The sequence below is a fragment of the Arachis duranensis genome, chromosome 9 (assembly GCF_000817695.3).
Source record: "Arachis duranensis cultivar V14167 chromosome 9, aradu.V14167.gnm2.J7QH, whole genome shotgun sequence".
In the NCBI taxonomy this organism is placed as follows: domain Eukaryota; kingdom Viridiplantae; phylum Streptophyta; class Magnoliopsida; order Fabales; family Fabaceae; genus Arachis; species Arachis duranensis.
In genome coordinates, this window is record NC_029780.3 from 109605077 (window position 1) to 109616600 (window position 11524).

At 32.8% G+C, this 11524-nt stretch overlaps 1 long non-coding RNA gene across 1 annotated transcript; it reads left to right on the forward strand.

Moving 5' to 3' along the window:
- Window positions 1-8221: 8221 nt before the first annotated feature.
- On the forward strand, window positions 8222-10886 carry LOC107466972 (uncharacterized). The gene is made up of 4 exons (XR_001587830.3): window positions 8222-8370; window positions 8462-8515; window positions 8593-8750; window positions 10763-10886. It is a non-coding gene; the product is annotated as an uncharacterized LOC107466972 (long non-coding RNA).
- The last annotated feature ends 638 nt before the right edge of the window (window positions 10887-11524 follow it).

Genomic DNA, 11524 nt, shown 5'->3' on the forward strand with positions numbered 1-11524 from the left:
AAATGCAATATCTTAGGAATCAACAAACACTCGCCGGCAGCCAAATTTTCAATTAAAAATTCCACCACTAAGTCCTCCTCCTCACTTCTATAAGCCTCAAGCACTTGCATGGGCTCAGAACACCAGTATAATGGAAATTTTTCTATCAGCTCATCGTCAAGGTAAAAAGGATATTCGGTCTCTATGGATCGAACTTTAACAAACAAAGGTTTAAAATTTTCGAAGGAAGACTTGTACAGAAAAAAATGGAACAACCAGGAAAGCTACTAAAAAATATCCATAGACCCCTCCGAACCCCTTTTGACTGAAACAGAGAAAAAAAAATACCCAAAGAAGGCAGATACTCAAGAAAGTCCATCAAACACTGGAAAGCCCGTAAAAATGCCCAAGAATTTGGGTGTAATTGGGAAGGAGCACAGTTAAGCTGTGTCAATACATCACACTCGAAAGGTGAAAAAGGAAATCTAACATGCAACTCAGTAAAGCAAAGAGTGTACATATAAAAATATCCCCAATCCCCCCTACGCTCACAAACCCTATCCTCACTGGAACAAGGAAGAATTTCAACGGCAATACCAGAATAGTCCTTAACTAGCTTTATACTACGAAGCTCCTTCAACGACTCAGAAGTAGAATATGAAGAAGCACGCGTTTTTACATCATCATCTACCTAATGGAAATGATCATCCTTCTTAACTTCAACCACTTTCACTTTATCTTTTTCCTTATCCCTAACCATTTTTTTCCTAACAGCAATAGAGAATCAAAAGCGAAAAGAAGGAAGCAGAGCGAGGAGAATCAATCTAACCTTTCGAAGCCATTCTAACCGCCAAAGCCAGAAAAAAAGTAAAAAGGTGAAAACTTTGAAACAAAAATCCAAACAAACGATATGACAAACCCACTAAACAAGCAGGAGACCCAAAAGGAACAACTGTTGAAGTACCCTAGGTCAAAACGGTTCAAATCCGGTCATTAAGGAACTTAATTGCATCACGTTCACCAAAAAATGGGAAAGTAAGTTTTTGGCACGTTCACCAAAATGAAACGCCTCAAAAAACATGAATGGAGTTTTAAAACGCAGCGTTGAGCTTGGGGGCTACCAAGTACAAACCAACGCCGAGATATAAGTCGTCCAAAAGCTCAACTTGCTATAAATTAAAACTAAAGACACAAGTTAAGCTTGGGGACTGTGTACAGTGTCCTACCTACTCGAAGCTTATCGCCATATATCTCGGCCACATCAGAGAACGGAGCTTATCGCCATATATCTCGGACACATCAGTCTGATCAAAACACACGTGCATCTGATACTCTAGGCACGTATACGTTAGCTCCCCAAGAATCTCGGGAAAGCCGAGATTCATTCAAATTAACCGTTACGACAATTCAAGCTCTAACTCTATAAAAACAGCGCTCACATAAACAGAGAAAACACATGAAGCATATACCTCCTCTAAAGAAAATCATTTCACCTTCTGAAGTCCTCTGCTGGAATCATCTCTTTCTCAATTTCATAAATCTATATCTGATCTTTTGTTTTATCCTCGTACTAACTTGGGTGTCAAAGTCCCTTTTGCAGGTACCACGCTCGGGTCCGGGTTCACAAGAAAATCGTCGGTCCCAATAAAACTACTGAGCGGAGGTCAGCACAGGACTGAAGTATACAGCGGCAACCCCATCCTTGCAAGAACAAATTCTATAGAAAAAAATAAAAATAATTTTATGTTTGGATATTTTATATAAATTTTTTTAAAATTTATTAATTATATTTAAGTACAATATAAAAATATTTTTTATTTATTTATAATTTTAAAAATAGTTTTTTAAGTTTTTTCAAAAAAAATATAAATTATAATTAAAACAAAGATATTTTTATTTTTTTATTACTTTTATTTTTACTATTAAAATTTTGTCAAATATACTAAAAAATAATAAAAGATAATATTTTTTATTGAAAAATATTTTTTCAAAAGAGAAACATTATTATTATTTCTGTTATTAAGTGATATTGTCAAGGATGATCTTTTAGTATTTAATATGTTTTAACATTTTTTTCTATCTTACTTAAAAAATGTGTAGTAAAATATCACACTTTTTATCACATGAGAGAAAAATTGAGAGAATTTATTTCTCTACTAATAATATTCTTAAGATTTAGAATAAGTTGATTTTTTTTACTTACTCATTTTTTATTTTATTTAAATATCGGATACAATATTTGTCTTTATAAAAAAGAAGCACAATATTTTATTTATAATCAAATTATTTTGGCTTAATAAATACGTTCTTAATCTTATCACATCAACATTTAGCCTATCATAATAATACTCAACAAAACAAACTAAATAGAGACATTTTAAATTGTATTAAAACTAAAAGAAAAATTTATAAGGCCAAAACAAACAAATAAAAAGAATTGTTTTATAAGAATCAAAAACTTATTTAACTCAACTATTTTCTATATTTTTATAGGATTCCAACGTGCAATGAGTCCCGATCAACATTTTGTCAAACAATTTTCCACTTATTTGCAAAATTATATGACCGTGAGGTTTGAATAAGTTTGCAGTAAAAGTAATGCAAAGGTGGGATGATTGTTGAGGAAGATAAGTGTAAGCTTATAGATGGATATATATGAGACAATAATGAATGACAGCAACATGGCATGATTCATTGATTCTTGGTGGTAAGGCCCATGGCTTATAAAGGTTACAGTGACCCGCACATATTGCTTGTCTCCTGTGGTGGTTCAGACATGGCAAGGTGGCTATCTTAACAAGATCATATGAAAAGATGTACTTCCTTCTCTCTCTCTATCTCCCTTCATCCCTTCATCTCATGACCTCGTCAGCTTTCCATAACATCAAATCTGCCCAATCAACCAACGTTACTTTGGACCATTATTATTTCATATTATCTCCCAACTTTATTTATTTATTTAATTTGCATGTGCTTGCCAACCCAAAGCCATATGCACAAGCAAAATTAATTAGTAACTAATTATAGCATATTGTACAACGTCATATTTTCTTATAGGTAAATACTCATTGTTTTCATATACAGTTGATAGTTGAGAGACGTTAGATAACAATTTAGTCAAACATATAAAATTATTTTACGATTTTCAACAAATAACTTTATATCAAAACAACGTGAATTTTCACATTTTTTATAACTTCAAAACACTGATGTATTAGATACACTACTGAGAAGCAAAATGAAGCAATATGAGTTCCATTATACTAATTGCATTTTGCCTTAGAGAAGCAGAATGAACACTATGAAATTTTTCCAACCAAAACTGAAGTTTCTTGCTGAGATCTGGATGATGTGTTTGATCTTGAATGAGACAATATTTCTTCTTGAAGACAGATATTGGCGCTTGACTTAGAGACAGAGTTACATAAATGGCCAAAATAATAATGAGAATCTAATTGTATATTCAATTATTTCAGGTGAGAAATTAAAGTTGGATTGTGCTCTAAACTTATCTTGTTCTTCATTAGTTGACACACTAGAACCACTACTTTGAGATGCTAAGCTAAGCCATCATGCATTATTGTTCTAAATTAAAGATAACTTTGAGGATGATAAATACAAACAGAGATTTCAAAATCTTCATGCTAGTAGTGGAGGCTGATCAGAAATTTGACCAAATTTGGTGGCCTCGATCCATTTGTCAGATATTTGTATTCTGTGTTACGTTCTTCCATAACCAATTATGTATTATATGCAAAATATCTTTGTGACTGCTACTAATTAATTCATGTTTGAATAGGTAGTTTTAATTTGTTCCTAGCAATGCTGAACTATAGAAACTGGAGTTAGTTGAAAAGTAGAACAAACATATCTAGCCTAAAATTTGTTAAGACTACGAAGTCAATGATTGATCTACAAATAGAGTGCCGCAATAAAAAAATCTCGACAAGTCAACACCGTCAAATGGATTAGTGGACTATACGTAATAATTGTATGAAGAAACTTAGATCAAAGAATAAATTTTAAGATAGAGGAACGTACATATACCACGAGATCTTGTCGGGTACCATGTACCCAATTTGTAACTGGAAAAGAAAAGAAATGGATTGGAATTACTCACCAGAAAAAGAAAATTAAAGGGAATCAGTATGAGCACCAAAGTGAGGTTTAAGATAGAATAATGATGCTTAAGCTTCTACGCACAACACATAGAAAGTAAAAGAAGACAAAATTGCATCTGATGTCACTTTCACTTTACAACACTAGTTGTTGTTAACCTTTTATCTAATTAAAAATACAGAAAAATTTACGTGTCTTCGTATAAAACTGATAATTAAAATCTATTAGATGATTTAATATATATATTAGATTAAATAACTGATTTTTAGTGTATAATTTGGTATAGTTTTACAAAGTTTATTCTATTCAATAAAATTATTTTAAATTTAATATAGTTAAGATCAAATAAATTCAATATTTTTTAATTATCTAATATAATAACATTATCAATTAAGTCTAAATTTTAAATTATCAAATTTTAATCAAAATATGTAATGCACCTTTTATAAATAAACATTATTAAATGCTCTCAGATTAAAATAAAAAAAATTTACTTTGTCCAACTAATTTATGTCATATATACTACTAAAATATTATTATTATATATAAATATTTATTGATGACTTATTTTTCAATTAATATATTAATGAAAAAGTTATAATTTTCACGTATAGCACCGAATAATGTTTCTAGTAGGTGTATGTTATACAATTTTCATTTGAAATACATTCTAAACCTCAAACATTAGCATCTTTATATATATAAAAAAATATTGCTATCACAATAGTTCCATTTGAAATACCTAATTATTCAACAAAGATAAGGAGAGATTATCTCAATTAAATTAATTTAATTAATACACATATAATTAGATTTGTTATAATAAATCGATTTTGTTCTAATTTATTAAAAAATGAGGAATGCTACACATATAAATCATTTTTGTTTACAAGTCTTACAAGTTGGGCCTAACACGCGCGTTACAGAAGAAGAAGCGTGAATATAAATGACTTGTATGATTTGTATGGAAAAGCGTTCTCTCTTTGCCTTCGATCTCCTTCTGTTTTTTTCGATTTTTTTCGATTTTCATGGTTTCTGAAATCAAGCTTTGAAATTATTTTGAAGATGATGGAACTTCAGAAATACACCCGAACGATTACAAAAATACACCCAAACGATTATAGAAATACATCCAAAAGATTACAGAAATACACCCAAACAGTTACAGAAATAAACCAAACGATTACAGAAATACACCCAAAGGATTACAGAAATACACCCAAAGGATTTAAGAAATACACCCAATATAGGGAGAGACAGTATATTTCTTCTTGAAATCAATACACCCAAAGAATTATAGAAATACACCCAAAAGATTACAAAAATACACCCAAAGAATTTAAGAAATACACCCAAAATTCGTTGAAGTACACCTTATGCATAATTCAGAACTCTTTCTCTTTTTCCTCCTCATCTTCTGCTGCTGCTTTTTCTTCTTCAAAAACGATTTCAGAGCTTGATGTCAAAAAACAATGGAAACCGAAAATAACGAAGAAAGAAAACAAAGAGAAAAGCACGTAAATGAAGAAGAAGAACAGGAAGAGGAAGAAGAACGTGTAGCAAGAAGAAGAAGAAGGAGAAAGAGAAGGCAAGAAACGTACCTTGAATAATGTTTCTTCGTTTTTTCTGGTAATTTTGATGAAGGAGAAAGAGAAAACGAAAAAAGGAGAAAAAATTTCAATAAAAAAAGAGGGAGGAAGAGAAGAAAAAGAGACACAAAAAAAGAAGAAGAAGAGGAAGAGGAAGAGGAAGAAGAAGTACGGAGAAAGAAGAAGAAGAAAAAGAGGCACAAAAAAACGTGAAACAGCGTGTTTATAAATGACTTGTATGACTTGTATGGAAAATCACTTGTATATGGAGAATTACTTTTAAAAAATAAATTATTAATCAGTTTAATAAAAATGTTCGATAATAACATGACACATGTAAACATCTTTTAAAAAAGATATTTTTAGTGTCTTTATTAAAGTGGTCTCCTTTAAAATATAATCCTCATTTCAACTCTAAAATTTTCCAGGGATCTTTATCTTCATCTAATCATCTCAACGATTTTTTTTTGTCTCCATATATATGCATCTGTATTGTGATCTTCGAATATCTTTATAGATATCCAAATTTACGAATTTTCGTTGTCATTTCTAATTGAAGGAGACATTACAAAACTCTTTCTATTATTCGCGAGCATATAAATATAAATTTTTATCTGTATGCAAACTAAATAGTTTGATATGATATGAAGCTCATCTAAATCTGACTTTAAACATATAAATGTCGACCATGATAGTAGATAGTGTGGTACTGCTTTTCCCACTGGGAAAACATGCACTAACTGTTTATATAATAAAGTGATGATAACGTAAATCGCAGTTGGTGTGGCAATGGAAGTAAGATGGTGATGGAAACTGACACACTTGTGTCCCTCGCAATTATGGAGGAAAGAATACCAACAGGGGGTTGCTTAATGGATGGCTTAATGAGTAATATGCCATGGCAAGATAAGAAAGCTGCCCAACTACAAGAACCTCATGAGCTTTGGGCCTTACTATTACAAGTATAAAGTGGGTTCCATCTATTTTTCATCACAAACAAATAGCACTTCTTGCTTTTCTCCTTGTTTTTTTTTCTCCCATTAAACGTAGAATCATGATTTGGGGGTGGATTATTTGTTGTTTTGGAACTTTTTGAGTTTGTCCGATGGTTAGTTTATTAGTTCGTTTAAGTAAATGTCGATAGTTTGAATTTAATCTCGTGCATGTAGCATGTAACAATCCGTTGGTCAGCGGCAAACCTTTAAATAAAGCTCTGATTCGTGACGAATTAATCTTTAGTCTGCTAAATTAAAGAATATAAAAAAAATTAAAAAATGAATACAATGATAATATTCTCAAATGGAATTTAGTGGCACTATAAGATTTAGAAAATTTACAGGATTTGAATCTTGATTGTGACTAGAAAGTGATTATATAGAACTCAATGAGAAGGAGTGTGCGTTAAGACGTAACTTGATAAAAAATTGAGTTTAGTCATTATTAATTATAACGGGATTCTTTTTTCTTTTTATGTCGAAAAGAGTATTGTCTCATTGTTCTAAATAAGCAGTTATTTATATCAGAATAGGAATTAGGAGAAAGTAATAAGTGAAAATGGCAGTAAACTTAATACCAAAGCAGGAACCAAAGAGACTTTGATGAATGATGACATGAAATTCTCTAACTCTATATGCGTGTCATTTTGTTGTTCTGATAACTTTAGCTGGCACCAGCAGAAAAAAGCTTGTCCTTTTAAGGGTCTTTACCCTACTCTCCCATATATATTAGGCATTTGACACTCCTAAGTCCTAATATTAGTTCCACAAGATCTGCCATTTGATCCAAATCTAATAATCCAATTGTTCCGTAAATTTCCAATAAGATTTATCATTAAAATACTAACAACTGTTATATTCATGATTCAGTTTTGGTAGAGACATATCATAGTGGGAGTAGTCAGTGTTAGTAGTTAGTACTTGTGTTTTTGGCTTTCTCAATATGTATCAACTTACTACAGTTGCTTCCCCTTAAAAAGGTTCAGGACCTCTCTCAAACATACAATGAGTTGAGGGTAGAAAAGCACTATGAAAATTAATAATCACACATTCTACATATGAAGTCCATCACAAGGGTTTCAATACAGTCTAAAAGTACTTAATAATAGCTGTATCATTTAATAAATACTTGTACTTATATGACCAATGGATAATTAAATCAAACAATAAAGATTATATACCATGATATTAGATGTACAAATATTTTTGTAACCAAATCTAATTCAATTGGGATAAGCCCAAACAAAAAAATATATCTATACATCATTGTTTCTTGTAAACCTCGCTAAAATTGGTAAATAATTAGTCAATAAATCGAATTTTAAATAAGAATATTAGAAATGAAAAACAAATATCAAAATAGGATAAAGCTCGTCGAAATTAGAATTTTGATAACAATTTCAAAATTTTGGTCCAAGATCGGACCGGAAGAGCCGAACCAATTGAACTGGGATCCAAACCGGGCCTGTGGGTTCAACCGGACCCATAACATAAATGAAGCAGCAACTTCATCTTCTTCATTTCACAAAGCAACGAAACACAAACAGCAAGGGGGAGGAGATGAAACATAACCCTCACCTTTCCTTCTCACCACCATAACTCCTCCGTCCGGGCTCCGATCGCCGCACCGTTCGCGGCCACGCGCACAGCGCGTCGAGCTCTACCTTTCTATCCGAATAATTTCATTGGTAAGTCCCCTATTCAGTTCAGAATCTCTACCCCTCTTTCTTTGGTAAACTTAAAACTTATGGTGAATCTTGTCCAATTTCCATGTTCTAGGTTCAAGTTAGCTTCCGGAACTTGTGGGCTCAAGCTATTGAGCATATGGGTATGGTAAGAATACCCTAACCCTAGCTCAATCTTATTTTTGGTAATAGAAAACTGAATTGGAACATATATATGTGTATTAGGTGTAGTTTAAGAGGGTATTTATGCTTTGGACTTGCATTTGGATTACTTGGAGTTTTGTTGGTGACAAGGCTTGCTTTGGGGCTGTTTGTTTGAGTTTGGAGGAGACTGTGATTTTGTGTTGAGAGGCTGCCTTGGGTGAATTAAGTAATCGGCCAAGGTATGATTTAAATTTCGCACGTTTAATATTTATGGTGTTGCGAAAACTTAGGTTAGAAGAACCATATGATAGGTTGAATTTGTTAATGGCATTTAATGAGTAGCTTTGTGTTGTGTTGGTATAAATGTTGATGAACATTAAATGGGATGATGATGTTATTAATTCCATGTTGTTGGACTTGCTTATAATGGGTTGTGTTGATATTGTTATTGATGAGTTATGATTGGTAATTGTTAATGACAAGTTATTATGTTAAGTTGATGGGTTAATGTGTATGAAGGATTGATTTTGCTAATGGCATTTAAATTGGTATATTGGTGGGAGGTTGATAAATAAATGGTGTAAGTTGGTGTGTGTGAAATGTTGATATGAATAATGAAGGGTTGTTGAAGTATGAGGTAAAAGTGAGTAATTATCAATTATTGAGGTTTGTTAAGTTGATTAAAGTTATTATTAGCAATGGTTGTTGATGAATTGAGTGGATATGGCATTACAATGTAGGTTTATATGGTAAGAAAGTTAAGTTGGTGAAAATGAGGTTTTATTGAAAGTGGTTAAAACCAAATTTTGATGAACTTTGGGCATCCATAATTTACTCCTCAAATTCTTGATTGGTTTATGGTTTGTTGCAAGTAAAAGATGGTTTTAATTACTCTTGATTGATATCAATTTTGTGAAAAATGAAATTTCTTAAAGAAAGTTATGGATGTTGCAAGTTTGAGGTATAAAACTGTGTTGCAGGATGGTAAAATCTGGTTGCAGAATGCTTATGGGCATTCTGCCCTTTTTTTTCAAAACACGTCCACCCACGCGTGCGCGTGGCTTGCGCGTACGCGTGGTGTGGAATTTTGGCGACGCCTACGCGAGAAGCGTGCGTACGCGTGTGTGCATATTCACGCATACGCATGACTCACGCGTACGCATGACTTGATGTACACCCACGCGTGCGCATGGCTTGCGCGTATACGCGGATGCTGCCTGCTGCAAAAATTGGTTTTGGCTGTTTTTAAACCAATTTTCCACTTCTAAACCTTCGTCACGCGTCCGCGTGGCTTGCGCGTACGCGCGGATGCTGCCTACTGCAAAAATTGGTTTTGGATGTTTTAAACCAATTTTCCACTTCTAAACCTTCATTTTCTTCCCTTTAAGGCTTTAAGTATGGTTCTAGGTCCAGTAGACAAAGGAAGCTAGAAAAACAAGATAACTTGAGGGTGAAGAAAGTTGTAAACGGTGACTTTTATGAAGGAAATGAGAACGTTAATGAGGTCTAAAGTTAAGGCTTGCCATTTGATGATATATTGATGATAATTGTTTTGGCTTATGAATAAAGATATTTGAGATACGAGTTTTCCTGGGTAAGAACGTGGCTTGTCACCACGTGTTCCAGGTTGAATCTCGATACTTTGTTGACCCTACGTCGTAAGGGTAACTGGACACGTATAAATTCCCGGGTATGGATAACCCCCATTAAGTGATTATATGATGAATGAATATGAACTCTATGCATAGACTCTTGGGAATGCGCGACAGGGGACAATCTAAGGTTTTCGGACTTGTCGGGTTGGCTAGATAAGCGACAGATGGGCCCCATTAGCCATAGGACAGGCATGCATCATATGCATTTGTTTGTTTTGATTGCTATGCATTTCATGAGTTTGCCTAACTGTATGTATACATCCTGCTACCTGTTATACTTGCTACTTGCACTATCTGTCTATTACTTGTGCGTGAATTTGTTTGGTTGCTTGTATTTGCTGAATTATGGATGACGGAGGGATGGAGTAAGGGTGAAATGGTTTGAAGTTAGGTTAGGTTTAAACTGAGTGAGTTAGGCAGGTTTAGAACACCTACCCCTATTTCTGGCTTCTGTTTAGAAATTAAGTTTTACAACGGTATGATGGAGTTTCTAGGATTGCCTCTGGCATTTCTAGGACCTTATTTATTATACGCGTGTCACCTTTACCATGCTGAGAACATCCGGTTCTCATTCCATACTGTGTTGTCTTTTTCAGATGCAGGTCGAGAGGCTCCTCGCTAGGTGTCTGGATCTTCAAGCGGAGTAGTCCCTGGGGTGTTTTGGTTTATCAGATTATGTATATATGTACTTAGTTACTTAGCTTGCTCTCCAAGAAACTTGTTATTATATATATATATATATGCTACGGCCAGCCTTGGCTTCGCTAGTCAGGAGCTAGCTATGATGTTTCCCTTGTATTTCCTTTATTCTCTTATTTATCTTTATCTCTTCCTTCTAGGTTTCTTAACACGCAAGTAATTCGATTACTCGAGCGTTGTGCTTTTCTTTTTGCGAATTTGTTTTACCCGTTTTTCAAGACTCATAATTGAGTATCTTTTTCCTTATTACTATGTATATATTTTTACTTTTAGAAGTCGTAATACCATACTATCTCAGTTTTATGACTTAAGAATAAGATTAAGGGCTTGTTTGGATGAGCTTCTAAGAAAAGGTCTTTTTTCAAGTTATCTTTTTTTAAAAGATCTTATAGAGAAGTAAAAGTAATTTTATGTTTGGATATCTCATGTAAAAAGGTCTTTTTATCTATCAATTATGTTTGGGTATAACAATATAAAAGTACTTTTTTGTTTATTTATTGCATGAAAAACATCTTTTTTTTAAGAAAAAAAGATCTTTTAAAAAAAGATGTAAATTACAGCTTCTCAGAAAAGATCTTTTTTTTATTTTACTATTAGAAATTTGCCAAACACATTAAAAAATAAAAAAAGATCTTTTTTCATTGAAAAAAGATCTTTTT